Raw genomic sequence first — 11,720 nt, 5'->3', positions numbered from 1 at the left:
TATGACTCAAATGTCCTACTACTTCTCATTTCCCAGATGTGACAGGGATTGATTAACATGTTTGGTGTGGTTTCTTCCGTGGCTTTGTGATCACAGGGAAAGTCGTGGGCAGCAGGCTCGCGTGATGACCTTCGTTGGGGTCAAAACAACACTGGGTCAATCATGCCATATCATTACCTTGCAAATTCCAATCCAACCAGTATACAACATACGACAAGATACTACATTACATATTATATTAGAGTGTTTTCTAAATGAAAGGTCTATAATTAGTGCGTCCCCTTTAAGGTTCTTTTAGGACCGCAATCACGCCTCAAGTTACAGTCCTCTACCATTTGGCTGTTTTTGTGGCGAGAGTGGTGCACTATATACACAAAAGTATGTGGACACCCCTTCAAATGAGTGGATTCAGCTATTTCAGCTACACCCGTTGCTGACAGCTGTATACAATCGAACACACGGCCATGCAATCTCCATAGACAAACATTGGCAGTAGAATGGCCTTACTGAAGAGCTCAGTGACTTTCAACGTGGCACCGTCATAGGATGCCACCTTTCCAACAAGTCAGTTCATAAAATTTCTGCCATGCTAGAACTCCCCCGGTCAACTGTAAGCACTGTTATTGTGAAGTGGAAACGTCTAAGAGCAACGACGCGAAGTGGTAGGCGACACAAGCTCACAGAACGGGACCACCGAGTGCTGTAGCGCGTAGTGAGTAAAAAATAATCTGTCCTCGGATGTAACACTCACTGCCGATTTCCAAACTGCCTCTGGAAGCAGTGTCAGCACAATAACTGTTCGTCAGGAGCTTTATGAAATGGGTTTCCATGGCCGAGCAGCCGCACACAAGCCTAAGATCACTATGCGCAATGCCAGGCATTGGCTGGAGTGGTGTAAAGCTCGCCGCCATTGGACTCTGGAGCAGTGGAAACGCTTTCTCTGAAGTGATGAATCACGCTTCACAGTCCAATGGACGAATCGTGGGTTTGGCAGATGCCAGGAGAACGCTACCTACCCCAACGCATAGTACCAACTGTAAAGTTTGGTGGAGGAGGAATAATGGTCTGGGGCTGTTTTTCATGGTTCGGGCTAGGCCCATTAGTTCCAGTGAAGGGAAATCTTAATGCTACAGCATACAATGACATTCTAGATGATTCTGTGCTTCCAACTGCATGACAATGCATGACGCACAGGCGAGGTCCTTTCAGAAATGGTTTGTCGAGATCGGTGTGGAAGAACTTGACTGGCCTTAGATGTTGGAATTAGATGTTCGACGAACAGGCGTCCACATACTTTTGGCCATGTGGTGTATAAGCTTTGTTTGTAAACAATGTGATTGTAAACAAAGGCTGTGTAACCTTAAAACATGGTTAAAACTATCATTTGGATATCATGAACGGTCAGTCCTTTCATCCATAGCTCTGTCTATGAACTTGAAAGTGCCAACATTTCGCCATGCCCGTCCCTCAGCTGTTTACTGAAACAGTGATGGCTTTGTTATTGTTTCAAGTGCAGATTGCCCCTTTAACCCCAGATCCCTCCATTAAACATTAGGAGAGTAAAAGAAGACCTAGCCCTGGATCAGCAGTTGGGAACAACTTGATCCATCTTCCCCCAATACCAACAGAACTTGTGGGCACAAAGCCACTGTACTCTAGGCCGTCTCAAGCTAATGATTACCACTGATGCAATATTTATTTTCCAAACATTGGAAGGTAGTGCCTGACTGTTCCTCTCTTCAAACCTTCCAACAAGATGTGAAAATGAAACAGAGAAATAGCAACATCATTTGAAGAGAGTTCAACTTATAGTAGCTTCACTAGCACTAGTAAGACAAACTCTGTGACTGCGTTGTTACAACTGTTGTAGAACAGGGATTGTCGTACAAGTGGCGTACATTTCAGACGTGCTCGTTTGTAACAGGCTGAAGTTGTTCTCTAGCGTTAATGGAGACTCATTTGTGTTAATATTACTAACCAAGTATAATCTGATAGGCAATGCTGAGGCAGACAGTTGGAGCAATGTTGCTGATGCTATTTTGGTTCTTGCTGATGATTGCAGGAGACATTGGTATGGAACAATGCTCTGACATACCATAGGAGAATCTCAATTGCATACTTTTTGAGACTTCAGGCTTTCTGATCCAATGGGTTTTGAAAAGGAGCTGAGGAGAGTCGAAGTAGGAATTACTATTAACCACAGATAAGATTATCCTTGATCCCCCCCCCCCCTAATGGAAGGGGTCACTTCCCCCAATACTAATTTTAACAAATAGGGGGATGAAAGGTATCTGTAATGATGAATAATAACCAGAGGTGTAAAGTAACTAATTACAAATACTCTCGTTACTGTAATTGAGTAGCTTTTCCGAGTACTTGTTAAAAAAAATGTATTTTTCAAAGTCAGTCATTTTATTTCTACTTGTGTAAATATTAATTCAAGTAAAAGTACTACTTAAGTAGGATATTTCAGTACTCTTTCCACCCCTGGTGAGGGAGGGAGGGAGGGAGGGAGGGAGGGAGGGAGGGAGGGAGGGAGGGAGGGAGGGAGGGAGGGAGGGACTGTTAATGAGTGAGTGAATGTCAGCCGGTCACATGGACACGTAACAAGTAACAGAGAGATGAATGAGGGATTGAATGGGTGACATTTTAATTGAGTAAAATGTCATTAAAGTAACAGTACCTCTACTTGAGTAGGATATTTCAGTACTCTTTCCTCCCCTGGTAATGAGCCTCTGTCAGTAAGTAGTAGGGCGGGCAAATTTGTCCTATTCCAACCATGGCTGCATTTCTTAGGATAACCACCAGAGGGAGATGAGCTACCATGATCTGAGGAACAATTCAGCTGTTGGGTGAAGTTGCCTTCAGATGCTGATCTGGGGTCAGTTTAGCATTTTCCATACTAATGGTAAAGGTTAGGATTGAGGGAGAGAGAGCTGATCCTAGATCTGTACAGAGGGGAAACTTCACCCAGGAGCTACAATTTAAGACAACGGTGTCCATATTATAACAGCCTCAGTTTGGATCTCAGCTTCTTACAGACAGGTACAAAAAGAGGGAACATTCCTACAACCCTTCTTTCTACAGACATAGAAAAATAGGAAACATTACCACAAGCATTCTTCTTACCGACACTGAAAAAGAGGAAACGTTTTCACAACTCTTCTCAGGAAATAGGAAATGTTCCCACAACCATTCTTTTTAGAGACAGTGAAAAAGAGGAAACGTTCCCACAACCATTCTTTTTATAGACAGTGAAAAAGAGGAAACGTTCCCACAACCATTCTTTTTACAGACAGTGAAAAGAGGAAACGTTCCCACAACCATTATTTTTACAGCCAGTGAAAAGAGGAAACGTTCCCGCAACCATTCTTTTTACAGACAGTGAAAAAGAGGAAACGTTCCCACAACCATTCTTTTTACAGACAGTGAAAAAGAGGAAACGTTCCCACAACCATTAACAGGCCTGTGATTCACAGCATGACAGAGACATCTCTTTAACCAGTCAATCTATCTGAATGAGTGTTGTTAAGTCTATAAAGTGAATCAAACTTAATGAACAAACACAAATAATGTTTATGGTACTTCTGAAAAGACTTTTGTGTTCCGTTGAGAAAGAACGAGGCGGGCAAAGACGGCACGGTCGGTGGCGATGCATGTCAACACAATCTTCCACGTCAGTATCTCACTCTCATTAAATGATTGTTTTACGAGAGGGCCTTGAATTATAGTTTCAGTAACATGTGGGCATTAATTGTTAGTTTGGCTTCGGCCTGTTGGGCAAACACATTTCCATGTGTTGATGTTGCGCAAAAACAAAGCAGCTTTTTTTGTTGTTGAAGAGCTTAAAAGTTTTTATTTTGTATTCTTGAGACACTCTCACAACAACAATTAGGCTATTGGGACTTTGTGATTTGAATTGGAGCCTAGCAGGGCACGTAGGGGATAAATAGGGTAGAGAAAAGTAAGAATGGAGAGTGGCTACTTCCAATGCTGAACCCCCCCCCCCCAAAAGACCTGCCTACGTACATTGCATGCAAATGTCCCCACTCGAAAGTCACAGGGACAATGCAGTACGTTCAAGAGTGCTTTTTTGACGTCAGTGAATTGTAGCAAAAGCATGCCTACTGGTAAGAGAGTGAAACGATAAGAGGTTTCTTTTGTTTCACAGTTAAGGTGAGCTACAGTCAGGTCCAAAATTATTGGCACCCTTGATAAAGATGTGCAAAAAAGACTGTTGTAACGCACGTCGTCGGGAGAAGGAGAAGAGGACCAAGGTGCAGCGTGGTAAATGTTCATACTATTTAATTCAAATATGAAACACTAGACAAAACAACAAACACGACAAAAGAACATTCCTGAAAGGTGAAACAAACACTAAACAGGAAACAACCACCCACAAACACAGGTGGGAACAGGCTACCCAAGTATGATTCTCAATCAGAGACAACGATAGACAGCTGCCTCTGATTGAGAACCATACCAGGCCAAACACATAGAAATACAAAACAAGGGCAACAGAACACCAGACATAGAATGCCCACCCAAACTCACGCCATAAACAGACATAAAAAGGATCTCTACGGTCAGGGCGTGACAACTGTAAAATAAATAATACACATACTGAGCTATATTGTATGCTCAACATTTTTGGAAAATTATATTATTTTATTCAATGTAGTAAGTAATGTTTTTTCTTTTTTTAAGATAGAGTTCAAAATGATTGGCACCACTGTTTTCGATACCTTTCAACACTTCACCTTGAGAGGATAAAGACACTGAGCCTTTTTCTAAAATAGTTAATTGACCACAAAATCAACATTTTGCAAAGGCCATCTCAGTCTCCGGACTTGGACCCTATTGAAAACCTGTGGTTTGAATTGAAGAGGGCAGCCCATTAGCGCAAATGAAGGATATCAATGATCTGGAAAGATTCTGTATGGAGGACCTGTAGCACTCACGTCTGTAGCCATGAAGTGCTTTGAAAGGCTGGTCATGGCTCACATCAACACCATTATCCCAGAAACCCTAGACCCACTCCTATTTTCATACCGCCCTAACAGATCCACAGATGTTGCAATCTCTATTGCATTCAACACTGCCCTTTCCCACCTGGACAAAAGCAACACCTATGTGAGAATGCTATTCATTGACTACAGCTCAGTGTTCAACAACATAATGCCCTCAAAGCTCATCACTAAGCTAAGGACCCTGGGACTAAACACCTCCCTCTGCAACTGGATCCTGGACTTCCTGACGGGCCGCCCCCAGGTGGTAGGGTAGGTAACAACACATCCACCACGCTGATCCTCAACACGGGGTCCCCTCAAGGGTGTGTGCTCAGTCCCCTCCTGTACTCCCTGTTCACTCATGACTGCATGGCCAGGCACGACTCCAATACCATCATCAAGTTTGCAGATGACACATCAGTGGTAGGCCTGATCACCGACAACGATGAGACAGCCTATAGGGAGGAGGTCAGAGACCTGGCTGTGTAGTGCCAGGACAACAACCTCCCCCTCAACGTGATCAAGACAAAGGAGATGATTGTGGACTACAGGAAATGGAAGACATAGCACACCCCCATTCTCATCGACGGGGCTACAGTGGAGCAGGTTGAGAGCTTCAAGTTTCTTTGTGTCCACATCACCAACAAACTATCATGGTCCAAACACATTAAGACAGTCATGAAGAGGGCACGACAAATCCTATTCCCCCTCAGGAGAGTGAAAAGATTTGGCATGGGTCTTCAGATCCTCAAAAGGTTCTACAGCTACACCATCGAGAGGATCCTGACTGGCTGCATCACTACCTGGTATGGCAACTGCTCAGCTTCAACCTCAAGGCACAACAGAGGGTATTGCGTACGGCCCAGTACATCACTGGGGCCAAGCTTCCTGACACCCAGGACCTCTATACCAGGTGGTGTCAGAGGAAGGCCCTAAAAATTGTCACCCTAGTCATAGACCGTTCTCTCTGCTACCGCAAAGCAAGCGGTACCGGAGCACCAGGTCTAGGTCCAAAAGACCTCTAAACAGCTTCTGCCCCCAAACCATAAGACTCCTGAACAGCTAATCAAAGGGCTACCCAGACCCCTTCTTTTACACTGCTGCTACTCTCTGTTTATTATCTATGCGTAGTCAGTTTAACTCTATCTACATGTATATATTACCTCAATTACCTCGACTAACCAGTGCCCCCGCACATTGACTCTGTACCTGTACTCCCTGTATATAGCCTCGCTATTGTTATTTTACTGTTGCCCTTTAATTGTTTGTTACTTTTATTTTCCTATTTCTTACTTATCTATTTTTTACTTAACACTTCTTTTTCTTCAAACTGCATTGTTGGTTAAGGGGTTGTACGTCAGCGTTTCACTGTAAGGTCTATACCGGTTGTATTCGGCGCATGTGACAAATACAATTTGATTTGACGGGTCTAAAACATTTGAGAAAAAGGATCAGTGCCGTTATCCTCGGAAGGTGAGGTCTCGCAAGACATTGAAAACAGAGGAGCCAAATTATTTTGACCCCAATCTTTTTGAGAGATTTTTTAAAAACTTGTTCATCAAAATCAATTCTTCTGAGCAACTGTATTAGTTTAAAGGTGAAATCCTTAATGGTGAAACAGCCACGTCTGTTTGCAATATTACCACAACAAAGAAGCTGCTGTAAACAACGAACACTGTTTTTTTTAGCATACAGTAATACTTTTGACTATACAGTGCGACATCTCCACAGCTCGGCAACAATAACAATAACAATGGTGGTGGGGCGGCCGTGGCGCTGTTTACTCCTACTGCGTATTCCAACTTTAAATAATGGAATCATAATAGACACATGCTAAAACTTACACACTTTTGATAGACTACTCATTCAAGGGGTTTTCTTTATTTTTACTGTTTTCTACATTGTAGAATAATAGTGAAGACATCAAAACTATGACATAACACATATGGAATCATGTAGTAACCAATAAACTGTTAAGCAAATCAACATATATTTTACATTTTAGATTCTTCAAAGTAGCCACCCTTTGCCTTGATGACAGCATTCTTGGCATTCTCTCAACCAGCTTCATGACCTGGAATGCATTTCAATTAACAGGTGTGCCTTGTTAAAAGTTAATTTGTGGAATTTCTTTAATATGTTTGAGCCAATCATTTGTGTTGTGACAAGGTAGGGGTGGTATACAGAAGATAGCCCTATTTGGTAAAAGACCAAGTCCATATTATGGCAAAAACAGCTCAAATAAGCAAAGAGAAAAACAAAACAAAAAACAAAGCCGCCTCTCATTGAAGCCACGAGGTTCAAGGCCGACCTCTGTACTGCAGGCATTGTTAGAAGAAACCAGGATCCCCATTATAGTGAATGGGGAAAAAGGTCTTCATATAAATATACACCATTTTCAAAGACAATCATGGTACTAACGTTTGTTTCCAATACACCAGATGTATGTCCTTGAACCAATTATTTTGAAATCGCACACATAATAAGTTGATAACTGCTAATCTCAGCCTGCAGCACAAACTGTTCCGACCGGCGACGCCATCTTAACCGACTTCATTTTGGCTTCAATGCGCTATCGAGTCTTCACATAGGTATGAATGGCGTCACCTGATCGATGGCTTTGTCCGTTCATAAATGCATTCATTGATCAAGGGTGCAAATAATTTGGGACTTTACTGTGTTTCAATGTATAGACCTTACACATTGATTCAACAATAATTCCTTGTTTGTTGTGGAAAGTTGGTAAAGCATTTAGCCCCCTGGATATATTACAAGAGGTCATTCACTATTTATATTCCGGAATATCCATGCATCTCTTGCCCTGTCTAAAAGAATAAACATCACTGTAGCCAGTTCTTGACCTAAAATGGCTTTGAACTTCCTGAGAAAGTTTTTCAGACATACTGAGACACCAAGTTTTACTATGAGTCAGGATGTGAAAGCTATGACACATTTGTCCAAAATCAATCACTGGTCTGTATTCAATTTCTTTAAAAACCATTGTAAAAACAACCATTCAAAAATGTTGTGACAGTCCTTTTCATTGTGGTCCTCCTGGGAAGAGAGTTGTTCCGAGCTACAAACATTGTTAGCCCTGAAGCTAACACTGAAGCTACACACATTGTGTGTACTGTGTAGCCCCAACGCTACACACATTGTTAGCACAAAGCCTATGAACAAAAACAAACAAGGCTTCCAATGGGCAATGTGCTGCTAATTGGCTGCGGTATCTGGTATGTATTTTTAAAGAACTTTTGAAGGATGGAACCAGATGGCCATTTGTTTCTGGCATCGAGACCATAAACAACACATCAGTGTCCTCATATGTCCCAAGACTTGGAGAGGAATACTTGGTTCATTTGAGGCCATGGAAGAGACAATATTTCCTGTTTGTTTCTTAAAGGCCTACTACTGAATATGAACCATCAGGGCGTTCTAGGTCTTTGTTATTTCAGTCGCCCGACACAGATTATCAGCTTTGACCCTAGCCTAAGCGGTCTGGTTATGATCTCCAGAAGTATGTCATTTAGCAGACACGTTTATCTAAAGTGATTTAAAGTAGTGCTTCTATACATTTTTCGCATGGGTGGCCCAAGCAGGAATTGAACCCACGACCCTGGCGTTTCAAAAGAGCCGCAAGGGGGGTTTCCCTGTCACCGTTCGCTATATTGGTGTCAGAAGTGGGATGCTGTCTGCGAGGTCATCGGAGATTCGTGTTTATGTGAAGGACTTGGTATAATGAAACGCAGTGACAAGACCCTTGCCTGGGTAGGCTTACGATCTGGGAGACCAGGGGTTCGAGACCCACAAGGGACATTCCCCTGTCGCTGTTTGTTACAATACGATACAGCAATGTACTGAGATTCCCAACTAGACTTCAATAAAGGTGACTAGGAATGCCATCTCAATGTCGTGGCTCTCACGTGCTTTTATTTGACCATGGGCAAAAGAGTCGTGGTGAAAGAAATCCCTAACGGGAGTTTGATTGAATTGAACTCGGTGTTCTGATACGTTGGATACCCCTCTACGCTGTTTTCCAGGGGATTTCAAGCATTCAGGGGGTTGAGAAATCGGAGGAATCTAACGCTGACTGGGCAGTAGTTCTGCTCTGAGCACTGCCATCTGAATGCAATCAAAGGTTTAAACGAAGACAAACTGTGCCATTGCAACCAAAACACTCATTTCAGATTGGTTACTGAGGGGAGAAACTGTCACATCTCGGGTTTGTCTCGGACGGTAATGGGTCGCTTATAGCGTTTCCACAACGCAATGTATTCAAAGGTTTAAATGAGGACAAACTGTGCCAGTGCAGTCAAAACACCTCAAACTAATTTCAGATTTGTCTGTCTCAGACAGTAATAGGTTGCTCGGAGCGTATCTATGTGGTTCTGTTGGGTCTTGTGTGGTTGCGTGTTCCACCACATAACCCTATACTTGGAATACTTTTTGGGGGTATCTTTTTATGCTTCATTTAGACAGATTAGAAGAACAGGGGGAGATAGATGAAGGAGATAGCGTAGGTAGGGTGGACATGGTAATCGGACCCCCAGTGTCAGGGGTTGGCCCCCAGTGTCAGGGGTTGACCCCCAGTGTCAGGGGTTGACCCCCAGTGTCAGGGGTTGACCCCCAGTGTCAGGGGTTGACCTCCACTGAACGTACAAAATATTAGGAACACCTGCTCTTTCCATGACATGGACTGACCAGGTGAATGCAGGTGAAAGCTATGATCCCTCATTGATGTCACTTGGTAAGTCCACTTCAATTAGTGTAGATGGAGGGGAGGAGACGGGTTAAATCGTTATTTTTAAGCCTTGAGACAGTTGAGACATGGATTACGTATGTGTGCCATTCAGAGGGTGAATGGGTTTGACAAAAGATTCAAGTGCCTTTGAACCGGGTATGATAGTAGGTGCCCGGTGCACCGGGTTGTGTCAAGAACTGCAATGCTGCTGGGTTTTTCATGCTCAATAGTTTCCCGTGTATATCAAGAATGGTCCACTACCCAAAGGACATCCAGCCAACTTGACACAACTGTGGGAAGCATTGGAGTCAACATTTGCCTAGTGACTTGCCTAGTTAAATAAAGGTTAAATAAAGGTTAAATAAAATAAATACATTTTGGAATGTTTTTGACACCTTGTAGAGTCCATGCCTCAACGAATTGAGGCTGTTCAGCGGGCAAGAGAGGGTGCAACTGAACATTGAGAAGGTGTTCCTAAGGTTTTGTACACACAGTGTATATATGCTAGGAGTAGTATGTTATAGGGTAGGGCGATATTTGGGGAGACCTCTTCTACGATGTGCTTCTCCAAATATCGCCATATCTGATATAATCGTTTTGCACCGTTAATGACCACATCATTCCAGACTGTACAATTATTGTCCTTATTTACAATATTATAGTCACACTCTCCTTAAATGATCTTTGTGTGGTGAAAAAAATAAGGCTTAGATACAACTTAGAACAGCACAGTTGTGATTTGTAAAGTTCAATTAGAGTATAGTCTTCCACGTTGACAATGTCAAATATCACAATATTCGATTTAGTTATATATCGGCTGAGTCGGCCCAACCCTTGTCTGTTACCACTAAAACACAGACCATAGGCCGCTAGACCACATATTGAAAACGCTGTTTCTGTGAGAGATCTGGGAGACCACTTTCTCGGAACTGCTTTCGCCCAATAGGGGCCCATTTTATTCAACATACGGTATGCTGGGAGGTCAGTTGGTGGGTCGGTAAGCCCGGCTGTGCTCCTCTACTTCGTCCCACTTCCACCTATAATACCCGGCATTCTCAATGGTATTCCTCTCTAGAAAAACGCACTCACTGTTCTCTCAAGAACTTGGCTATACTGTGGGAGCACTTGTCTGTACTTTTGTACCTATTACAAAACCAGGGCATTATAATATTTCTCGTCTAAAGAGCGCGTTGCAATTGTTTTTATTTGTACAAATAGGCCTATATATATTCACCCAGGCAGTGCTCCAGCATTTTCCGATTTCCCACCAGGGTCTTGATTGACGGATCAATATGTAATATGCTGTAAATGACCCGTAACTGACACTTCTAATATCACCATGCAGACCACCATAAACACAATGCTAGTTGTATCTTATTTACTGGTAGCCAGGCTACATTTCTGGCCACGGTGTCCTAGATCATCAGTTCTGTTTTGCTTTCCACACCAAAGCAAACAGTTGGCGGAGTCATAACGATACCTAGTGGGTTATAAAGCTACATCTGTAGCCCCCGTTGTTGACATGGGTGATAAATCACACCTTGGCTACCTCTCGATGACCCACTTTTACTATGGGAAACAACACGTGAAACCCAGGCACCCAGACAGATAAGGCCTGGCTGACCTGGGAGTCAACTGTCGGGCCCCCAAACCTAAACAACAGTAAACTCTCCCTGAACTCTCGTTGAACTGCCCTCTTCCTCCTCCTTGAAACTGGAGAGAGACGCCAGATGGAAAGTGTTTCCTAGTGCTCTCGTGCTCTCTCAAGTGCCAGGAAAAATACTTATTTTCTAGGCTTGGGACCAACTGATTAGATAGGGCTTGGATGCTCTGTCATGTGTTGGTGTGACTGTCTGTTGAAGGGAATTTGTGTTGGAGAGTTTTCAGTCACGTATGCATTAACATGAGAAAACAGAACACCTCTTCTAGTTTATTAGTTAGTTACACTGAGGTAACTGTATGGACATTTT

This window comes from Salvelinus fontinalis, chromosome 42, assembly GCF_029448725.1.
Source record: "Salvelinus fontinalis isolate EN_2023a chromosome 42, ASM2944872v1, whole genome shotgun sequence".
In the NCBI taxonomy this organism is placed as follows: domain Eukaryota; kingdom Metazoa; phylum Chordata; class Actinopteri; order Salmoniformes; family Salmonidae; genus Salvelinus; species Salvelinus fontinalis.
The sequence above is the reverse complement of the archived record's forward strand: the minus strand, read 5'-3'. Positions refer to the sequence as shown.